This window comes from Sinocyclocheilus anshuiensis, unplaced genomic scaffold (assembly GCF_001515605.1).
Source record: "Sinocyclocheilus anshuiensis isolate Anshui unplaced genomic scaffold, SAMN03320099.WGS_v1.1 scaffold67, whole genome shotgun sequence".
Taxonomy (NCBI): Eukaryota; Metazoa; Chordata; class Actinopteri; order Cypriniformes; family Cyprinidae; genus Sinocyclocheilus; species Sinocyclocheilus anshuiensis.
The window spans coordinates 1,646,205-1,652,566 of record NW_015552546.1 but is presented as its reverse complement, the minus strand read 5'-3'; the positions used below and the strand labels follow the sequence as shown (position 1 = coordinate 1,652,566).

At 43.5% G+C, this 6,362-nt stretch overlaps 1 protein-coding gene across 1 annotated transcript in view; it reads right to left on the bottom strand.

Annotated features, from left to right (window-relative positions):
- The window catches only part of LOC107664214 (cytochrome P450 2J6-like), a 6,883-nt gene extending 6,251 nt beyond the window's left edge, over window positions 1-632 (bottom strand). The window contains exon 1 of the mRNA XM_016454725.1: window positions 585-632. The gene's annotated coding sequence lies outside the window, so the exon portion shown is untranslated. The remainder of the gene's footprint in view (window positions 1-584) is intronic.
- Window positions 633-6,362: the final 5,730 nt, after the last annotated feature.

Below are 6,362 nucleotides of genomic sequence, written 5' to 3'. Positions count from 1 at the left end.
AGATAGATAGATATCAGACAGACAGACAGACAGATAGATAGATATCAGACAGACAGACAGACAGATAGATAGATATCAGACAGACAGACAGACAGACAGATAGATAGATAGATAGATAGATAGATAGATAGATATCAGACAGACAGACAGACAGACAGATAGATAGATAGACAGACAGACAGATAGATAGATATCAGACAGACAGACAGACAGACAGATAGATAGATAGATAGATAGATATCAGATAGACAGATAGACAGATAGATAGATAGATAGATAGATCAGACAAGATAGATAGATAGATAGATAGATAGATATCAGACAGACAGACAGATAGCTAGATCGATAGATAGATTATTATTTTGGATATTTCAGCACGAACATTTTGACAGCGTTTTTAAATGTTTCTGATTTTCATCTGACGGCAAATTGACGCAAAGAAGAAGTCGCGTTGGTTGGTAACTATAAAACAACAGACCTCGAACGTTTCCCGCGGAATTAATAAATATTTACATATCTCAAATTTCAATACATATAGCCTAACAAGTATGTTTCCTTTCAAAAGTTAATGATTTTCACCTGACCTGATACCAAATTGACGCTCCCGACAAGAAGTCGCGTTGGTTATTATAACAGCAGACCGTTCGAACGTTTCCCACGTAATTAAAAAATATATATTTGCATAGGCCTATCACAAGTTAAAATGCATACAACATCAGCAGCAACAGAAGGTTTTTAAAGTTTTTTTTAGTATAAAAAGTTGTCTGAATAGGCTAGTAGTTAGGATTAAGCTGCTGGCAGGTGTGCAATTATGATGCCGGTTCGGATCATTTGGCTCTTATCGGTCTTATTGTTCTTCTGTTATCTTTTCACCGTAATGTTATATAACGTGTGCATTATGTGCTCATGCTCGAGCTTCTAGAGTCCATCAGGGAAATAGGGCGCACAAAGGTCGATCGTCGCCTGGGCCCCCCAGCATCTGATCATATCATAAATAGACCACAAAACTTGATATCCATAATTACATAATCAGCATATCAACCATATTTTCAGATAACGCTACCATAAAGCAATTAGGGAACGAATTTTCCCTAGCTGCCAATTAGATTAGATTGAAGAATTGGTCATGTTCGCTGGAGTTTCAGCATCGGATGGCTTATAGACCAAAAATAAGCAGCCTATTGTCAATTGGCCTATTTATCCCTTTAATAAATACATATCTCCAAAACAAAACAAAGACTGATCTGAATAATGTCAATGACAATTTTATAAATAATATATATGACTATATATAATAGTCATTCATAAGACTGAGCTGCTAACAAGTGTGCAGTTATAGTTTTGATCCCTGTGCAACTGTGTGGTCTCTGATCTACTTTGTTATCTTCCATATCTTTTTGCCTTAATTGATATACAATGTATGTAGGCTATTGAGTGTAAGATAGCGTATGTGTGTATTGAGTGCTAAGTTCTTTGAACTCTAACATGGAAAACATACCTCTTCCATCCGAGACAGCACAGAGTACAAAGGTTGTAGGACATTCAACCTTGACCTGGACTGAACCATTTTCTAATAAAGAGCCTATATTTTCCTTTACAAACATTTTCAGTTTTTAGTATCATCATATATATTAGAGTACTCCATTATTTGACATAAACACATCTCATAAAGTCTAGAAATAAATTAGTAGCCTAAAATAGAAGAAATAACATTACTGATCCTGCTACACATGTGCCTGCATGACTACAGACTACAGACAAAAGGAAGACTCAAAATCTTACCTTCAGTGTTTTGAGCAGTGGCTGCTGGCTGAAGATGCTGTGAATGAGAACGAGGTCAGTGTGTTTCTCTTGGTTGTTGTTCCATTTATGGACTGTGGAAGAATTTCGTTTCACCAACAAAGCCGAGCTCCGTGTCTTATGACGTGCTGAAAATGGTGCATTTAATGCATTACTGACCACAATGGTGAGACTGGACAGGTTTTGGTATGAGAAACTCAGAGGCCATTCAAGGATGGGGGCTAAAATGTGCAGCATATTAAAATGATTTCTGAAGGATTATGTGACACTGAACATTGGAGTAATGATGCTGAAAATTCAGCTTTGCATCACAGGAATAAATTACATTTCAAAATATATTAAACAGTTTTTTAAAATTGTAATAATATCTCATAATATTATTGTTTTTTACTGTGTTTTTGATCAAATAAATGCAGCCTCAGTGAGTAGGCTATTAGACACTACCTTTAAAAAAATCTTAATCTTAATTATTTCAAACTTTTGACCAGAGTATAAACAAATTATATAATTTTTTTGGGTGAAATCAGGTAGAATCTACGTGATGGTCATATTGTGTTGCTTCAGGTCTCTTCTATCATTCTTTGTTAAACAGAGCTAATAAAATGTCAGATTTCCCCCGCCATGAGTCAAATGGTCTGCTAAAACAGCAAAATCAACAGGCTCAACAAATTTTTAATTGGTTTGACGTACTCGATTTTAGTATGACATTGCAATACCTTTTTTGCAGTGGGTCTTATTGATAGCAAGAGCAGAACAAATGTCTGTGTAAATTGTTCATAAATCAGTTCTTACGTAAATTGCTTCATTCAGTGAGACACGTTATGCAAGTGTGTTTGTACAAATGATTTACACACAAATTTGTTCTGCTTGTTTTTGATGAATTAGACCGTGATTTTGGTTCTCAGGGAACACAAAAATGGGTCAACATCTGTACCTTAAATGTACTGTATGTCACCTGATTTAAATTTAATTGCTTCAACAAGAACTGTCGAGTACAATTATTTCCTTAAAAATGACATTAAAATGCAACACAATTCACAAAATTTCACTCACTCAGTGTTATCGGTGTTGTTCTTTTCAGCAAATAGCAACCGGAATTTCAGTCTTTTTATAAGACCTCTACAGCTGAATATACTGCCCTTCAAAAGTCTGGGCTCAATGAGATTTTTAAATGTTTTTGAAATTAGTCTCGTGCTCATGAAGGATGTGTTGAATGCATTTATTTAATCAAAAATACAGTAAAAACAGTAATATTGTGAAATATTATTGCAATTTCATATAACTGTTTTCTATTTGAATATATATATATGTGACCCTGTCTGTGAAATCCAGGCTAAAGTCCACACAGCTGCAATTCCAAGTTTTCAAACAGAGATGGCGACAAAGAGGCAAAACTTACAGACTGCAGCTTTAATTAAATAACATTAATGCCATAATATGTGACCCTGTCTGTTAAATCCAGGCTAAAGTCTCAAAATCTAATTATGAGATAAGCATCAAAATTTTAATTTCAACCATTAATTTCACTATGATTTCCATCTTTGACATGGCCTTACTATGTCAGTATTAAAGATATCAAGGTTACATTTTCACAGAACGTTATTTACATTATGAAGGATGATTTTATGTAGAAAACGTACTCGGTTACTAACGTAACCTCGGTTCCCTGAGATATGGAACGAGTACTGCGTCATAGGGAAGCCCCGCAAAAGGCAGTAGGGCTAAACTCAGAGAGGTCGGCCCAGCCTTGTATCATCGTCCCAAAATAATTCAGTACAGCCTCGGAACTCACTGAGGGCCAAGAGCGTACATGAAGGAGGCAAACGCCAAGCACTGGTTGTCATACGACAGAGTGCCCTGCTATGCAGAAAGGACCCGCGCCTGTAAGGCCAGGATGTCCAGACTATAGAATCTGGCAAATGTGGATGGCAAGGCCCAGCCGGCCACCGTACAAATTTCTGCAATGGACACACCGCTAGACCAGGCCCAGGAAGAGGCAACGCCTCTAGTTGAGTGGGCTCTTACTCCCATGGGGCATTGAAGGCCCAAAGAAGAGTATGCTAGCATAATAGCGTCAATTATTCATTTTGAAAGTCTCTGCTTCGTAACCGGACAACCCTTGGTGCGGCCACCGAAGCATACGAATAGCTGATCCGACCGCCTGAACGGGGCGGAATGCTCAACATAGACTTTCAGCGCCCTGACGGGACAGAGTAAGTTCAACTCTTGGTCTTGCTCCGAAGGAGGAAGCGCAGATAGAGTTATTACCTGTGCTCTAAATGGAGTAGAGAGCACTTTAGGGACATAACCGTGCCTTGGTTTCAGGATGACCTTAGAGTCGTTGGGCCCGAATTCGAGGCAGGTGGGGCTCACTGATAGCGCCTGCAGATCTACCATAGCTGATCCGACCGCCGGAACAGGGCGGAACGCTCAACATAGACTTTCAGCGCCCTGACGGGACAGAGTAAGTTCAACTCTTGGTCTTGCTCCGAAGGAGGAAGCGCAGATAGAGTTATTACCTGTGCTCTAAATGGAGTAGAGAGCACTTTAGGGACATAACCGTGCCTTGGTTTCAGGATGACCTTAGAGTCGTTGGGCCCGAATTCGAGGCAGGTGGGGCTCACTGATAGCGCCTGCAGATCTCCCATACGCTTTACCGATGCTAACGTTAGAAGCAGAGCAGTCTTAAGCATCAGGGGATGAAAGGGGCAGATCCCATGTAGGGACAGTGATGGGGCGAGGCGGTTTGAGCCTTCTAGACCCCTTCAGAAAATGAACAACCAAGTTGTTCCTACCCACCGATTGGCCAGCTATAGGAGCGTGAGAGGCTGCTTTGGCTGCTACATAGACCTTGAGCGTGGAAGGGGAACTGCCCTTATCCAACAGCTCTTGCAGGAAGGACAATATCAGAGATATGTCGCATGAGATTGGGTCTGCGCCGCGGGCTGTGCAACAGGCGGAGAAGACAGACCATTTAAGGGTGTAGAGGCGTCTTGTAGAAGGTGCTCTAGCCTGAGAGATTGTGTTTAGCACGTTCTCGGGGAGGTTCGCAAGCTCCCATCGAGAGGCCAAAGGTGCAGAGCCCACAGCTCGGGCTGGGGGTGCCATATTGTTTTGTTCGCCTGAGAGAGGAGGTCCCGTCTCAGGGGAATGGGCCACGGGGCTGCCGAGAGCAGCCGGCACAGCTCTGCAAACCAGTGCTGGTTCCTCCAGAGTGGGGCCACCAACAGAACCTTGCATCTCTGTTCCCTGACTTGCCTGATCACCTGTGGAATCAGAGCGATCGGGGGAAAAGCGTAAAGGAGGAGGTTGGGCCAGTCGTGGGCCAACGCGTCCCTGTCCTTCGAATAGTAAGTTGGGAAGTGAGAGTTGTCTTCTGAGGCGAAGAGGTTGACCTCTGCCCTGCCGAAGATCTCCCAGATTTTCTGAACCGTTTGAAGGTGGAGCGTCCACTCCTCCGAGGGGATGTTGCTCCGAGACAGCATGTCTGCTCCTTGGTTCAGCCTGCCCGGTATATGCGCTGCTCTCAGCGAGCGCAAGTTGAGCTGAGCCCATTCCAAGAGGCGCTTCGAGGACAGACAGCCCTGGCGATTTATATAGGACACTACCGTCATGCTGTCCGAGCGGAGTAAGACATGGTGTCCCCTTAGGTCTGGCAGAACGGTTCGAAGGCCCAGACACACTGCCAGCATTTCCAGGCAGTTGATGTGAAGCCGGCCTCCCTCTTTTGACCAGTGGCCGAAAGCTGGTTTGCCATCACACAGCACTCCCCAACCCGTGTTGGAGGCGTCTGTCGAGACCACCTTCCTTCTGCAGACCATTCCCAGGGGCACACACCCCGTTCCATCCACCAAGGATCTTTCCAAGGGGCCAGGACTGTTACACAGGCCCAGTCTACCTTGACACGAAGGCATCCGAGACGCCAGGTGCGGGATGGAACTCGTGGTTTCAGCCAGTACTGAAGGGGCCGCATGTGGAGCAGGCCCAACTGTCTCCCTCGAAGTCGAATCTCAAGAATCGTCTGTGACGGGGGGCTATCTGGATGTGAAAGTAAGCACCTTTCAGGTCCAGCGAAAAGAACCAGTGCCCTGGGCATACTTGCGAGAGGATCTGTTTCAATGTAATCATCCTGAACGGCCGTCTCATGAGGGCGCAATTAAGACACCTGAGATTGAGGATGGGCCTTAGTGAATTGGAGTGTGTAACCTCGTTTTATTATCCCCATGACCCAGCTTGACACTCCGGGGATGGCCTGCCAGGCCTCGGCCCGCATGGTTCGAGTGGTGGGCTGCCTAGAGATGGCAGGGCTTGCGTGGCTTATGTAGCCGCCGCCTGATGAGGTGCAGCTGTGACCGATCAGCCTTTGATGATGATGGCCAGGTGCTCCTTGCTTGTTTCCAGGGCGACGCTGATGAAGCTTCGGGACGCTCGTCACAATATGTATATCATATATATATGAATATATATATGACATATATATGAATTTTCAGCATCATTACTCCAGTCTTCAGTGTCACATGATCCTTCAGTAATCATTCTAATATGCTGATTTGCCACTCAAG